The sequence below is a fragment of the Carettochelys insculpta genome, chromosome 2 (genome assembly GCF_033958435.1).
Source record: "Carettochelys insculpta isolate YL-2023 chromosome 2, ASM3395843v1, whole genome shotgun sequence".
In the NCBI taxonomy this organism is placed as follows: Eukaryota; Metazoa; Chordata; order Testudines; family Carettochelyidae; genus Carettochelys; species Carettochelys insculpta.
Genome location: NC_134138.1, coordinates 39,307,144 through 39,324,094, shown reverse-complemented (window position 1 = coordinate 39,324,094; position 16,951 = coordinate 39,307,144). Strand labels below are relative to the sequence as shown.

Here is a 16,951-nt window from a genome sequence, read left to right as displayed (position 1 = left end):
AGTGTTAATTGTATTTTTAGTTGTCTGGATGTATGCCATGTGCTGCCCATAGTGATATGTAGTGCAGTAAGATAACCTATTGTATACAAATCTTTACTTGTATAAGCCAAAGGGCTTCAGGAAGCCATCTACTTTGCAGTGTGTTGCTCCTGCAGTAGACCCCCAAGATACGCACACTCAAATTGTTCTTATCTTGGGTTAATGTGACTGAGTAGCTGGGAAACTGACCAGTGCTGCTGTGCCCCTGACAGGAGAGATTTCCCTGCTCCTGTTGTGTGCCAGCTGCTCTTGTCAGTGGCGGCAGCTGAGAGTCAGGCTCTCAGATGCCGCCACTGACAGGAGCAGGGAAATTGACCAGGGTACCAGCGCTAGTCAATTTCCTGGCTCTGAAGGCGGAGGGGAGCTGGGAGCCAGGCTCCACTCACTGGAGCAAGGAAATTGAAAGTCGGGGGTCTACTGTATTGGATTGGTGAGTACCTGTATACTATTTTATACCTTTTTATTGTTTTCTAATTCTTTGAAAATTAGTATTCCACTGGTAAATTATAACTCTCAATTAACCAGAATATTCTATTAATCAGCACTCAACCTTTCCCCAACCTGCTGAATAACAGAACTTTTACTGTTTGTGGATTGATTAACTGGTATCTATTTTGTTACACTGCTACCAACTAATCTCTGTAGCAATTGTAAGGTACTGTACATAATACAAAATCATACATTTATAATGTGATGCATTATGCTGGTGGTAATTATTGTTTGGATACATACCTTTTATCTGATCATATGTTTCTTCATAGCTCCTGTTGTATGTGGTGGTAGAACTCTGAACCTAAATGTAAAGATGTGATTTAAAAATGCAAGGAGGTGTGTGTGTGTATATATATATATGTCTGTCCCCACATGATGAGAGAAGAGCATGGCCCAGTATCTGTGAAAATTTAACTGTATGTTACATACAGGAGCTGTCTGATCTCTTGCTGTTCAAAGTGAATTTTTTTTCTTTTATGGTTTGTTTTAAACGAGAATGAGAGGATTATAGATCCTCTGTGTATGGAGTAGTTACCATCCCAATGTGTTTGGAGTTTGGTGTTTCTTTTTTCTGGTTCGGTTTTAGTGAAATTTGTGAGGGCATGAGTCTGCCTATGTGGTTTCCCCTTTAGCATTTACTAAACAATAACAGTGATACTTAGCTCTCATACAATACATTTGAAGTGGGTCAAAAAGCCCTCTTACAATGGAGCTCACTAGCTACCCTTTTGAAGAGGGGGGGAACAGAGACACAGAGAGGGTAAGTGACTTGCTCTCGGACACCTAGAAAGGCAGTGGCAGAATTGGGAATAGGACCCAGGTCTCCTGGCTCCCATTTCTAATTGCTGCAGAGGCAACCCATAGTATTGTATACTTACTGAATATGACAGATATTTTTGCTATATTAGTCATATTTTCTTGATGTTGAAAATGTTGCTTTGTTCAGAAGTAGGAAAGCAAGATCTCTGTCATTTGGACGATATAGTGGTAAAAGAGTTTAGCTGAACCTAAGAAAATGTAAGCCTTTAATATTCAGACAAAAGTGTGTGGCAAGACCAGTGAGAACAGGTTATAAAGGCAGCAGCTTTAATGTTACCTGTAATGTACAGAGGGATGCACAATACTTCTGACTGTAAAGCATGGTTTCCCAAACTGGGAGGCATACCCACCGCATAAAGAAATTATGGGGGGCGTGAGGCAACCCAGCCCTCCCACCCCCCGCAGTCATTCCCCATGCCCCAAGAAAAAGCCGGCCCTTGCTTCTGGCTTTCAGCCCCTGCCATTTCACGTGGGTGACCCAACACAGCTGCTATAAAAAGCAGGCAGCTGATGAAGGCCCACGTGGAGCTAGCTGCCTCCTGCAAAGATGAGTGAGTGCGGGTAGGGAGGGAGGAGGAGGATGGAGTTAGATGAGGGGCTGGTGGTGCCTGGCTTTGTGGGAGGGGAGGGGCTCAGGCATGTGGCTCACAGGCTGCTGCGGTGGCTGGCTCATAGTAAAAAAGAGGTGCGGGGTGTGAGGGTTTCTCAAAAATCAAAAGGTGGGGCATGACGCTGAAAAGTTTGGGAACCATTGCAGTAGAGAATAGAAGTGTAATTCTGAAAGGCAACATATTCCTGATATTTGGATGGATTCACTCTAGCTACACAAAATGAGTATCATCCTGGCATTTTTCTTGCTCAGCACGTCAAATAAGTGGGGTAAAGGGCTACGTAGGACCTCTTTGAATTGACAGCATCCTCATGTGTTTTGATGCACAGGCAGCAGTAAGCAGTGAGTGAATAGGGACTGGATATGATGTAAACATTAGAGTTCTCACTGCTTCGTGGTTAGCCTGCTTGTGTACCACATGTGGCATGGCAGTGGTCTGCTACAGTGGGCATAAAAATGGAAGCCTTATGTTTCCCTTCAACAATTAGGGCCCATGGATTTGAGCAGCAAATGTGTTATGCTGTATCTTTGTGTAAACATATTTTAGGTATTTTGTTTAATTTTGGGGTTCCCTATTTTAAAATTTATATTTTGTACTGTGTAAGAAGTACATAGGGTTTAATTTTTCTAAGGCATTTGTCGCATCCTTTTCTTTGAAAAATATTTTTAGTCGCAAAACTAGTACAGGCCAGAATTTCACCCTCAGTGTTTTGTTACTATCAGTAAGTCATTTGGATTTTGCAGGACCAGCTATTGGTGAATGGAGTCTTCTTTGATAACTAAAAACCAGCGTTATTGAGCAATACCCACTATGTCTTGAAAAGTGACTTGCAAAGGAAAACCTGATTTGTGCCTTTTTTTTTTTTTTCCCCGTTTGCTTGTTTGTGATTTATGAAGTAGGTCTGAAATGTGGTGGTAGTTTTGTTCTTTTATAGTTTGTTTCTTCTTGCTTGATTTTACTTTATAGCAGAAATACAGGTCTGGAGTACCCTAGAACTTTATGGACAAACGGAGAATTGTAATGTCGTTAAAGATTGCTAGCAGAGCAATCCAAAAGTATTCTTTAGACAAATCATGGACCTGGACCTTAACTAGTGTGAATTGGCATGGAGCTATGCTGATTTATGCCTGTTGATGTTTTTCTGAAGAATTTTTAACATCTCTTTAACTTTTGTTAATGATTCAACTACTCTATCCCTTAAAGTAAGGGTTAAGACAGTTCTCAAAGTGCCTCTGAGGCTCTCAAGAAATCTTTTCAGCAAAACTAAGACAGACCAGATTAGATGTTCTTCATTATTCTCAGGTAACAAACAAGCATAAAAGAAAATTTAAAGCAAAAACATGCAAGCCCTTTTTGTATATCATAAAGAAGAAAAAAGACACAACCCAATTTAAAAAAAAATTATTTTGAGAGCACTTTTAATACAATTAGAAGCCAGTTATAAGTTTTAGTTAAATAAGCGTGAATTCTCTAAATATACTTTAAAAGGCCTGTATGGAGGCTTTGAAAAGGTCAAAGCCAAATGCAAAGGGTTAAAATGCTGTACAGTGACCTGAACAGAGAGTTGTTGTGTCTCTGGATCCCAGACATACTTTATTAGGACAACCCAGCTGGCTTGCTATTTCTATCTCCTCATTATCAACACACTTATGGTATGGCTTCTTCCCCCTCACTTCCACTGCCAAGAATTTGGCAGGGACACCAAGTGAGGAGGAGGTCAGAGACTGAATGAGGGTGCAGGAGGGAAGGGGGAGAATGAAGTTAAGACTGCAGCAGAGAGAGCACAGTGGGTAAAGAACTATCAGAGGTTTGTTATTTTTTATTTTATTTTATTGAAACTACCAGTATAGTATTTCTTTGGTATGCAGTGATTACAACTGTGTAAATAGTTAATAAACATCTGACACATGGAGCCTCATTTTCATCATAGAAAGGTATAGAGTAAAAATAACAATGAACTCAATGGACGTATATTGCTTTTACGAGCGTAAATGAGAAGAGAATCAGGTTTGTAGATTTTTTTTGTCTACTTTTGCATTTTCACGTTATTGGAAGGTAAACAAATTCTGAAGTTTATTTTCATGGAAGAAATGAAGATTAATGGATGAAACAGCATATGAGTGGTGTTGGATATGTTGCATTTGGGTGTGTATGGCTAAAAGAAGAAAAGAAAAATAATCAACACCCAGCAGTGTTCAAAGGAAGGAAGTGAGAGGAAAATTGACCTGCTCTTTGTATTTCAGTTCAAAATACACGTATCAGCTCTTACAACACATACTCTACACCTACTGGAGGGGTGGCCAAAATGTGGTCTGCAGGCTAGAATCCAGCCCATGGAGCCTTTTCATGTGGTCCATGGAGCCAACAGTGGTGCCATTTTGAAAGCCAGCTGGGTGACTTTGAGCCACGTGTGGCTTTTTAAGGAGCCATTTGCGGCTTCCTCTGCTGCTGCTGACGACTCCTCCTCTGGCTCCCTGCCCTGCTGCTCTGAGAGAGCAGAACTCAATTTAATTGGTTTAACGTCTGGCAGCAGGGATGCAGCTGTTAAACCAATTACATTGAGTTCCATTATTTCAGCATGGCAGGACAGGAAGCTGCCCCTGCCACACTGTATGTCAGGGAAGGGAGTAGAAGGGGTGGGGGGACCTGTGGGGCCGTGATGGGGAGGAGGTGGTGGCCCGGTGAAGGAGCAGAGGAGCGGTGTCAGAATGCAGTGCTCCTGTGTGAGGTAAGTTAATGCTAGGTTTGGGGCTGTGAGGGGTTAAGCCTGGGGGTGGGGTGGGGGGTGGTGGTTTGGGGTTTGTGAGTGATGAAGCTAGGGAGTGGGGGTGGGGGAGCTTTTAGCTGTGAGGGGTTAAGCCAGGGTGGGGAGTAGAGTTAGTTTTGGAGCTATTTAATGTTTGGCCTCTGGAACATGTAAACATTGCCATGTGGCCCCTGATGAAAAAGTTGGCCACCCTGATCTACAGTATGTGGTTCTAGCATTGATAATGGTGAAACCTATTGCTTGTTAGCACTGATAAATAGAAAAATAATCCCACATTCACATGTCCAAAATACCATAAACACATAAGCCAAGAAACAAAAGCTTTCATTTTCTGTAGAAGATCTGTTTCTTAAGGACAATATTTAGTTTCTCCTTTCAGTAAGATATGCATTATCTCAAACTGAGTAATAGTATACTGGAGGGAAGAAAAAAACAGAACCACTTTTTTTTTTTTTTTAATTTATTCTCTCTTCTTGACAATCTTTACCCTTTCACACACTAACTATGTATCTGAAGAGAAAAGGAAGCTAATTTCTGCAGGCTTGATCCTTGAGCTTTTATGCTTGCCTAATTCTCATAGAAGTAAATACAAGTTATATGTTCACATAGAATTGTAGGATTGGGTCCCAAATTCTCAAATGGCTTTAAACCAAATTCTTCAGTAATAATGTTGTATTAGCATTACATTATAGTTGACTTATATTAATACATAATTATTCATAATTCATAAGTCTGATGTTAGTGGTTTTACTCTGGATTTATACCATGACTGTTTCAGTTAAATGTAGAATTTAGCTCTATATTAGAATTACAAACTCTAAGGGCCATATATTGTCCTCTGTTCACTTCATGAAACTCCCTTTGGCATCATCAAGATTTACCATAGAATTTAAAAACTATCAGTGGCCCTAAATGTATGGGCTTGTCTATACTACCACCGTCCTTAGAAGGAAGGATGGTAATTAAGGTGTTGGGAGTTTACTAATGAAGTGCTGCCATGCATAGGCAGCACTTCATTAGGCAAATTTCCCCCCTCCCCCACAGCAACTCTGAAGTTTTCAACTTTGAAGTACTGGCATGCGTCTAGCTGTGGCTCACCCGCTGGTATTTCAAAGTGCCAGGGCAACTTCGAAGTCCGCTTACTTACCCTGAGAATTAAGCAGACTTCAAAGTTGCCCCAGCACTTCGAAGTACCAGCGGGTGAGCCATGGCTAGACGCATGCCAGTACTTCAAAGTTTAAAACTTCAGAGTTGCTGTGGGGAGGGGAATTTGCTTAACGAAGTGCTGCCTATGCATGGCAGCACTTCATTAGTCAACTCCCAACACCCTGATTACCATCCTTCCTTCGAAGGAAGGTGGTAGTGTAGACAAGCCCTATGAGTAGTTTCTTAGGAAGGATAATGCAACATTTCTAAGAGTCCTCGATCCTCTGAAGGCCTAGATTACATGGTAAGATACAATGTAGAGAATATTGTCATGGATGACTGATTACCATTAATTTTTATTAAGTGCTAAAAGCACTGATTGCATATGAAGATCTAGTACATGTGCAAAGGAAAAGTGAGGAGATTTTTTAAAAAGGAAAAGAAATATTTTGCTGAAAGAATGAAGGAAAAAAGAAAAAAAACCTTTTCACTGGTAAATGTGGGTACCTATTTAATTGAACAACATGAACACAAAAGCAGAATGAAGATAATAGACAAAAGAGAGAGAGAATTCACTCTGTGCTGGGATTAGAACCTGGGGCTTTGCATATGAGGAATAATTTATATTTAAAGAAATTAATCGAGCAGAGAAAGGGAGAACATTTTGGTTGAAGCTATGCCTGCAATGCTGATATTCCTGTATTCATTCTTAATTTTAAAAGTATAAATTATGCAGTTATTTTTATACTGTTCACAGTAAACTCATGACATTTCTGCCCCCTTACAACAGATACCTAACAATGAAACAGCTTCAATTAAGAATCAGAACATCAGCCTCTGGCATCTCATTCTGTTGTTCCATCTTTTTTGCTAGGGAGAATTCATTTGTTTCTTAATTAAGAAAAACACCAATAGCATGAAAAATCTGCTTATGGTACCTGAATGGTAATTAGGTGAAAGGTAAAAAAGAAACACGCACAGGCATTCCAGTAGCAGCCAAAATGAACTTGAGCTGATAAAAATGAACTAAACTACCCTTGCATAAATCGAGGCTGAGAGAAAGTGTACAGTCATTATGGCTAAGACAATATGCAAATTATCTTCAAAGAAATCAAATTGCTAGAGTGTTTTCATTTGCATGTATTAACTATTAACATAATGAGGAGAAGTGACATTGGACCCGGATTGTGTGTCTGTTCGGATTGATAACTCTACTGCATCTGCAAACAGGCGCCCAAAATTCACACTAATAGTCAGATCAGTGTTGAACTCTGAAGTGTGTGTGTGTGTGTGTGTGTTTTATCTGGAGTCCTGAACAAACCTGCTGGGTTGTTTGAATGCAAGCCATCTTTTTTGACGGTGATCCCCTAGCAGAGGCACTTAATTTGCTTTAAAGGTACAAATATCAATTTTGAAGTTTTTCATTATGGATATTGTCATCTACAGAGAAGGCAGGCTAGTGCACAGATTCATAGTTACTGAATGTGATTGAATTCTTAAATAGTTTATGTAATATTTATTCTGCTGTATTTTCTCTTTCAAGAATGTCCTGAAAACAGCCTAATAAAACTATCAATCAGCGTGCTTATGAAGAGAGCAAAACCTCAGTTGAACGCTGACTTTTTTGGGATCATCAATTACATGGTATTTTACACAATTACTTGGGCCATATTCAACAGGGTGTGTCATTACATTACTTTGTCATGTGTTTAGCTACTGTCAGGGTGCTTAGATGATGGCGCAATATTTAGAACCTAAATGGAAACAATGTATTCTCCTTGGAGTGGGGGAGTATATCTTTTTAAATTTTAAGAAGAAAAATTTGTACTTGTTAAGGACAGCATATTAAATACATAAAGTTTTTGCATGGTTTTCATGTATTTTCTTTGATAAGTTTGTTTTATAGCTCAAAATTATGAAAAGAAGAAAATTGGAAAGAGAGCATATATTAGAGAAAAGGAGATCAGAAACAATAACAAAAATTGTCCAGGAAATTCAGGTACTTAGGCAGTTGAATTGCTTGAGGAAAGAAGAATCATTAGGCATTTGTGTAAATACACTTGCATTTACATACCTGGAATGTTTTGTGTTTTGTCCTGTGCTGTGTTTGTGTTTTGGAATGATAAAATGTTGACTACCTTAGCTTTCTTAAAAAAGCCCGTATTTGATTTCCATCTGGGAACTTAAGCAGTCTTTCCAGAGGGCAAAAGGGATTTTCCCCCATGGCAGTTCTTGATTGCTGTGTGTATCTGTTTGTTAATGTAAACCCAGCAGTCAAACTTCTGTGTAACCATGAATACTGTGAAAATTTTGTTGGTAAAAGGAGTACACCTAAGGCAAATTGATGGTGAAAGTTGAATTTGTAGAACATTTGTGTAACTTACTATTTCAAACATAAAGACCACAATAGCATCTCGTGTGCAACGAACACTTGTGGAGAAAAGAATTTCAAGGTTGGTAGACACAAAAAAGCTTTCCATTAATGAGGTATATGCTGGTAATATAGAGAAGATGTAGAGAAACACAAACAGTTTTTCTTTCATTAACTTACAAGTAGAACAGATGCAAAATTGGATTCTGAGTTTCCTTATGCCGTTATGTGCACTAGTTTTGTATCTGTTTTATTTACATACAGGAAAATGAATAATAGTTCAGTGAAAGCTTCTTTTTTTTAAACACTGAAAACCAACAAAAATCTTGGTTTCTATTATTTGGTTTAATACTTTTTATTGGAGATCTAATGAAGTAGACCAAAACGTGGACACTCGAAATATTGATGTTTTTCTGCAGGCTGAGAGAAAATTGGAGTGGAATTCTTGAATCCTGCTGCAATCACCTGAGCTGGGATAATGAGCACTCCTTAGGATTTCCCAACCACTGAATTTATATAAGCAGACTCTGATGTCTCTTTCTGTATGCTACTCCAGTACTGGCTGGGCTGCCCATACAATTTATGGGATCCTACGCATGATTATAAAATGGTGTCCCTCTGTCCCAATATGTTGAGGGGCTACAGCTTCTGTGAAAAACCTGCGTGGAGGCTAGATTGCTCAATGACATCCTGCCTTCTCACCCACCCAACAGGCACAGCCCCTTGGCTTCTGGCCAGAACAGGTTCCCCACAGATTGTGTGAAGAGAGAGAGCGAGTGAGACCAGGTGAGCAGAGCAAATCCTGCTCTGACTCACAGCCATGCTCCCCTCCCTCCTGGCCCAGCTCAGCTCTTCCACCTACCTGGTTGCAGGGAGCCTATGGTTGTGCCTTGGGATTCGAGGAGGGGACCGTATGAAGGAGACTGCATATGAGGGTCTGTGTATGTGCATGTGCATATGTGTAAAAACAGCTAACAAAATCCAGAGCTGGCCAACTCTAGGTATGTGCTGTCCCCACTAAAAGAAAACCATTACATTAGCTCATTTTTCACAGGTACTACCAAATCTTGAATTAAATATTTGTATGAAACTGGGGTGAATGTAAGAACTGTTTAAGACATTTTAAAAATAAAAAAATGAGACATGTTTACATTTCATTTACAGTGTCTTTATTCATACTAGTCTTGCTAGTCCTTCTGCCCCAAGTAGAAAAGGACAGAAACCAGGATTAGGACCAGCTATTTCCCAAAAAGATCTTGTTCACCCTCCAAGCTGGACCTGACCAACATTCCTCTCCAGACCAGAGGCACTAGTAATGGTGGGAGGACAGAGGAGGGTGAACTGGGGGCATTCCAGTCCCACCCATGGGTACTGGTGAGGGGGAAATGGGACAGGGGGAACTGTGGGTCTCCCTCAGGGATATTGCTTAAGGGAGAAGGATGAGACAGAGGGAACTGGGATCTCTCTCTTCAGGGAACTGCTGAGAGGGAAGGGAAACTGAGTCTCCAATTGTTTCCTGGGGCACAGGCCAAAGAGTCTTACCTGGAGCATGGTGTAATGGTCAGGGTGTCCACCCACAGGGTACTGATGCCACCTCCTTACCCCCATGGTCTGGGACCTTGAGGCTCCCCAGCTTCCACTTTTGAATGCTGGTAAGGCCAGGGCTCGAGTGGGCGGCCAGAGAGAGTGAGGGATCTTTGCCATCACCCCACGTTTTCCCCCTCACACCATCAAGTGGTATGAGCCTCTCTGGGGGAAGAAGGTGTGGCCAGAGAAGCCATAGAGGCTGAGCAGGTTTCTCTCCACTCCAGCCTGGCTGAGGGAGTGCAGCCCTCCCTGCCTGCTTCTGGAGCAGCCCGAGACACACACAGCATGCAGCTGTGTAGGGCACCTGAAAATATGGTGTCTCAAATTTGCAGCTGCAGTTTTTGCATAGGTGTAATGATAGTTCAGAGTACTGGCTACTGTACCAGTATGTTCAGAGCTGACATGGAGCTTAGATTTACAGTGCAGAAGGAGATGTAAAAACCTCTTTTCTGGGTATGCTGAAAGAAGGACACAGGATGTTGTTAAATAAGGCTACACTTTTATTATTAGATTTATTATTATTTTATTAGTTGTTAGTTTTCTGGAATTATACAGAGGATAAAACTACAGTGCAAGTAAATCCATGATCACTTCAATATATATTCTGGGGCAGAAATTCCATCAGCCCTCCCTTTTTATTCTGGTCTCCTACCTACACACATCTGGGAGCTTTAGCATCCCTTGCCCCCTTGAATGAAGGTGGAAGTCAGGTATAAAAGGAGCATAGTTGGCTCCTTGCTTCACCAGACATAAACACTCCAGACTCTCCATTCTGCTCCTGTTACAAACACCTTTAAATCTTTTACAAAATCATTTATATAATCACTGTATTCTTTTCCTATGGAAAACCTGCACTGGGCATGCATCACAAGGAGATGCCATCATTTAGATTGTCTATCACCATCCACTACCCAGCTGGATTCCCAGACATCTCCTAAAGCCCTTTTTAATGTGCCGAATACATGAACCTCATCCTCCCAGAATAATTCTGGTGCTCCATACACTGTCAGGATTCAAAATCAGCAACCCCTCTATTGGGACATGAATTTGGCCATCTCTCTACTTATATACCTGCTAGTCTTGTTGATTTTGGGTAGGGAGGGGTTCACAGCACCCCACCACACCTTGAACTGAAGCATGTCTTATTAAACAACTTTCACTCCTGGAAGAATTTGCCTTAAGTGGCACTTAGCTCTAAATGTTATGTCTACCCATTTTACTTATTCTAAATCATTTCCCCCAAACTGAATCACATTTATATCTGGTTCTTGCTGATGAGCTCACCCCCCCACCCCCAGCATACAGAATGACTTCAGCTGGTCCCATAACTGCTCCCTCCTTCCTTGCCAGCTCAGGACTGCTTCATCTCTGAGCCCCAGCTGTGAACCCTGAGGCAGTCTGTGTGACCAATAAACAGGAGTCTGTCTTTCTCTCCATACCATGTCTGCATGGCCTGTCTTCCTGAAGCTGGAATGAAAACATAACAGAAAGTTAACCCTGACTCCCTGCCTGGGGTCTCATGAATATTTTACATGCTTCCACTTGCCTGAACTGCCCAGCTTCCACATTCAGTGGCACTGCTGTTGTTGCTGTCCCACCTTTTAATGAGTGGGAATCAAATTCCTAAGATGCCCCAAATTCCTAGAGGTCTCAACTTCATCATTTTTTTTTTTCTCACCACTGTAACTATAATTGCATCATTTTGTGGCATGTAGTATTCCTAACAGTGACAGGAATATAAAGCTTGAGCCTGAGTAACACATCACAACAGAAAATGTGGTGTATGACATGACTTTTTCTCTGGGAACAGAGCAAGCCATGAGACATTCAGTGCAATCTAATAACTCATATGCTATTTTATTGTTACATTTTCTAGATAGTGAAATAATTAGAATGATATTTAAAAGATCGGTAAGTTGGTCTTGATTTATAGTTGAATTTCGTTACAGAAAATGATTTGTTTCACATTCACTGTGTTTTTTCATGTTGAAGATGGCAGGATACTGAGAACTGAGGGAAAGGTCTGATTTCATACTCTCTTGATCTTTGAGTATAAATGCAGACATCAGATGAAGTTTCTTTTTTAACCCACTCTAGAAGGTAGTAGATTTCATGTCGACTCTGTCCACAGCTGTTGGCCCCTCAAACACATGTGGCTCATTCTGCATGCAGACATCTTTAACAGATATAATGATGATGATTTCTGTGTAGTTGTTCTTCATTTACAAAGTGGAATGAGATCAGAATTATGACCATTGAGGCCCATGCTTTTAGATAATATCTTTTTAAAGGCCATGTCTACACTACAGAGTTTTGTTGACAAAACTCAGGGTGCATCTACACACACAAGTTGTTTTGTCAACAGTCTTGACAAAACAGAGCACTTTCCCAGACAGTGTTATTCCTCTCCAGACTGAGGAATAATGCTTCTGTTGACAGTGTTCTGTCAACGAAAGTGCAGTGTAGACATGCCCGGGCCCTTTTGTTCCCAGCCAGGGCTTCTGGTTCACTGGGCAGCCCTATTTGCAGAGCTTCCAGTCAGCCAGTCTGGCAAGAGAGGGCCAGGCAGCATGGCTGCTCTCTGTCTGAAAGAGTGGATTGCTCTTTCAGTCTGCTTTTATGTGTAGATGCAATCTGTTGACAGAAGCTTTCCTCATAGATCTCTTCCGACAGCAACTTCTGTCTGCAGATTGCTGTAGCATAGATGTAGCCTTTGCATATAAGGAAGAGTGGGATCTGACTTGGTAGAGAACTGCAAAAACCTAAAAATAAGAGACTCATGGGTTTTTTTTGCAGATTTTTGCATTTGGAAACCTAACATTACTAAGTAATTCTGTTTTACTGTTGAAAAGTCACTATATTCTAATAAAAGTGTACATGACCCTTTAAAGCATATAGGCTAAAGTATGAATGCATGTGTAGCTCTATTTTTTCAGCAGATTTAGCCCAGATTTTTCAATTCCAGAAGCTAGATGTCTAGAAGATATTTAGAGGCTCCAACTGCTCTTAGTAACTTTTTTGCCTGGTGACCCAATAAATCCGGACTCTTCATCTCCAGTTCCAGTTTGTCTTAATTCTCCTATAGAATGTCTGAGATGGCTGGCTTTTGCTTTGGACATACAAGCTGAGTTTGTGCAAAGGAATACTGACAAACTTTCAGACGTTCTCCAGGCTGCTGCCCCATGAAGGCAGCCCTCCATTAGAACTGATAGAGATCTTGTGGCATATACCAGCCTCGTTATTAGCCCCTGCAACTAAGTGCACTGACAAGTGTTATAATGTCCTTATGCTAAACTGCAGTTGCTTTTCTTCTCATTCTTCCCCAAAAACATTAGTGGTAACAGCTGCCAATGTTAGATCACATCAGGGGAGATTTAAATCTACTCTTAAAGAAAAAGAGCCCAAGAGATTTGATTTGTTGGGTGAAAAAATTTTTTCCATCTTTTTTCCAGATGCTCATGGCGAAACCAGTAGGTACTATTAGCTAAATGGGACTTTGTGAGTAGTGATGTGATGTCTAGCTTTATTGATTAAATCCTTGTAGATGTAAGAGGTGGTTTTAGGCTTCCCTGGTAGTTCCTTAGTGGCCAAGATATCGTTCCAGTCTCCACTTGATGCAATGAATGCTTACTCTAGGGCAGTGGCCTCTGCAATAACAATGAGGAGAGCCTCCGGATTACAAAACTTGGGGTTTAACCTTGGTCATCCCATGAAAATTTGTACTTGTGAGATGGGTTCCTGAAAAGTGAGTGGGTATGTGGGTGTGGAAAGGAATTGTATTTCCCAGTAAATCTTTGTGTTCATTCAAAGACTATTCTTCCTGTACTTTGCTCCTTAGGTGTGCATAGATCAGAAACAAACTGGTGTTTTGTACAGATCTCTGCAATAACAGCTTTCACAACAGTATTATAGAAACCTTTTTGTCTAAACCATTTTTTTGAGGCAGCCTATATTACGGAGAAGGCCCTTAAACTCAAATTGGAGTTGATCAGCTGATCCTCCATTAATACAGCTATTGGTTATTTTCCTGCTCTCTCTCCCTCATTTGGGGATAGGTTGACTCCTCCAGGGGATTTTGGGGACCCATAATAATGGACAGGTGGGTCCTAAGTAAGGAGAGATGTAGAAAGGAATTGGGTAGATTTTCCCTACGCTATTCCCACCCCACCTACCCAGTCCCTTTTCAGAGACCCATCTTGCACGTTACTACTTAAGTTCAGATTCCGCTTATTATAGGGCCCATAGGATGGGCTTTTACTTCTGATTCCTGCCCCACCCACTGTACAAGGTATGTTGGGTAGGTCTATGACCCATATTATAGCTTCAGAATCTCAAAACCTTCATCAAGTAGATAGCATTTCACATTAATTTTTCCTTCCCTGAATTACAATGACTAGTTTACCATATTTGTTCTGAACTTTTAGTGTTTAGGGTCACATTTCTAATTTTGAAAATATCTAAAAAAAATTAAATGTTAAAATGAGGCTGTGTGGTGGCCTACTTTGGTAGATCTTTTGAAATTTTTTGGGAGACTAATCAATTTTACAAGATTTTTCAAAGAATTTCAGTAGCTTTGATAGCTCACACGTCCCATAACCGCCTCTCTTATGCAGAGAGTTCTGCAGGAATGTGCTATTTAGAGTACTGATGAAATTACTAAGCTGCTCCATGAGCTGCTGCACTTTCCAGGCACCAAAGGCTGAACAAAGACATCTCCTTTGATGTCTTGGGGAAAAGATACAGTCCCCACAGCATTACTTTCCCTGTAGTTTGTTCTGTACAGAACATTACAACAAAGGAGCCCTGCTGTGTCTGTTGTAGCACATATGTATTTCCATGAATATTAACTGGAAAGTATAGTCAAGTGGGTAAAGTGTGTGCTGTGTATTTCACAGGAAGTGAAATATAGTCTTTTAATGGGGTATAACACAATCTTTATAATCTCTTCCCACAAGAGATAAGGATGACCATACATTTCACTACTTTCAGGATAAAATGTAAGATTTATCTCTTTCCCGTAACCTTCCTACTACAATAACATTTATTAATAATAAAACATTATAAACATTTCCCTTCCACATGAGGGAGCAAGGGAGAGAGCCAAAGATGAGCATGGCTTATCCTGCATGGTTTCCCTCTTTTTAAGCAATTCAGAGATATTTGGTGAACATGCTATGAATCCACATGCACAGAGTAAGTGGGGACCTCCCATCCTGTTCAACAATCTCATTTTTCTTTTTTTCCAATCATTGCAATTATAATTTACTAGATACCACTTTCCTAAGGCAAGAGAAATAACTGATTTACAATAAAATCATTAGATACAGTGAGTCAGGGAAAAATTATTCATGCCAATGTTAGTTTTGTATAAAAGCAGGAAGATTAGAATAAAAAGTATTTAAGTATTAAAGTTAAAGAAAAAGGGAAGGATAACATTGTTTGTCTTTTAAGATCCATGCATCTAGACATGGGAGCTCTTTATGATTTAGTTTTCAAAAAGTCCATTTAAACAAGATGATAAAGTGCCTTTTGTGTAAAACAGAAAACAAACAAAAAACAGAAAACAAAAAAAGCCACCCACCACCAACAATTAACCCCCTCACCCTCCACCCTTCTTATGTGGTTGAAATGTTCTTTTCTTAATTAAACTTTTTTACATGTGAAATATTTTGGGTCTAATAATGAAATGATAGCTACACAATTGCTTTCAAAAACAATGCAAATTCAGCTTATTCTTATTTTTAAAAAAGGATTTTAAACTATAAAAAACTAACTTATTTTATTATAGAAGAGGGTACAAATTCATGGTATAAATGGGATTTTTTTTTGTGGCATTGAAAAGAGCCTGGTAGAAATGCCACATTTTATAAAATTACTTTAACAAGTATGGATTGCACCAGCATCTGTTTTTTTTTTATAGTTATGGAATAAAATTACTTTCCTTTGGGGAGAAAAGCACACCTATCAGGAAAGACTGAAATCTTATCCATCAAAATGAAATCCCATAGTTTCAAGGAGAATTTAATGAAAGAGAATAACAGGTTCTTAGGCTGAGGTTGTGGCTTCTACTGAGCTGATAAATAGATATTAACATGTTTTTTAATTATTTAGCAATCTGGTTAATGGTGTGTCCAGTAAGCTCAAGTTAATATTAAATAGCTTTGTTAGAATATTTATTAAATATGATTAAAATAGAATGGTATCTTCACAAATGTAAAACACAGTCAAACATTCAAGCAAAAGATATAAAATATATTTTATATCAAAGACCCCATTTGAACTTGTTGAAAATATTTACAGTGATTTGTCAACAGTGACCCAGTAATAACATAACTAAATGGAGATAATAGGATAATTGTGATAATCACCCACCACAGGGGCCCAGGTTTATGTACGTAATAGTGGTTAACCAAACTTCAAAAAGTAAACCTGAGGGAAGTCCTTTAGAGAGTGTTTTCAAGAGAGAGCAGTGCAATATGGGTGCTAATGTGTCTTTCTTTCTTTTTTTTTTTTTGAAGGAGGAAATGTGATTAAGATATACTAAATGGAAATCCATGTGAAACCAGTCAAATTGTTAAAATATTCATATAAGCCATATCGTAACAAGAAAGCACTGTAATGCACTGAAATCAGCAATAGAACAGCTGTGTTTTAAAGGACAGTACTTTGAATGTCACTTGACAATTTGCTTTCAATTAGAAGTAATTTACAGGAAAATGCCCACAAGCTAATCTTTACAGGATAATTAAGTTCCATTTTCTTTACTTTTAATTAAAAAGCAGAAAAGATTTAGATGATCCATAAAAAATGTTCTGTTTAAACATTCATCAGACTTCACACTTGTTGTTGTTATTGGTTGTAGCAGATGTTATCAGAACAGTCTGCTATATTTTAAACTAGAATATTTGGTAAGTGAAATACAAGTTGCAATAGGCGTGTGCAGCTGAGGTATGATCATTCAGCATCTGTATATTCAAATATCTTTAAAATTATAATGCAACTCTGGGCTTGAATCTTATGTGTTCTATTCCTTTTAACTGAAGTGAAGAAAAGTAAAGCAATATTATATGACTGTATGATGTGCGTACTGACTGAATCAATGTTATTTTCACTTTGTTA

The 16,951-nt window shown here is 39.5% G+C and overlaps 1 protein-coding gene and 1 long non-coding RNA gene across 5 annotated transcripts in view; both read left to right on the top strand.

Annotated features, from left to right (window-relative positions):
• The window catches only part of ZFPM2 (zinc finger protein, FOG family member 2), a 484,892-nt gene that overhangs the window by 19,295 nt on the left and 448,646 nt on the right, over positions 1 to 16,951 (top strand). Inside the window, exon 1 of one of the 4 annotated variants that reach the window (XM_074986766.1) lies at positions 337 to 469. The exons of the other annotated variants lie outside the window; for them this stretch is intronic. The gene's annotated coding sequence lies outside the window, so the exon portion shown is untranslated. Of the gene's footprint in view, positions 1 to 336; positions 470 to 16,951 lie in introns of those variants that run through there. 4 annotated transcript variants of the gene reach the window in all.
• LOC142009168 (uncharacterized) lies at positions 3,722 to 9,307 on the top strand. The gene is made up of 3 exons (XR_012644365.1): positions 3,722 to 3,768; positions 7,418 to 7,518; positions 8,665 to 9,307. It is a non-coding gene; the product is annotated as an uncharacterized LOC142009168 (long non-coding RNA).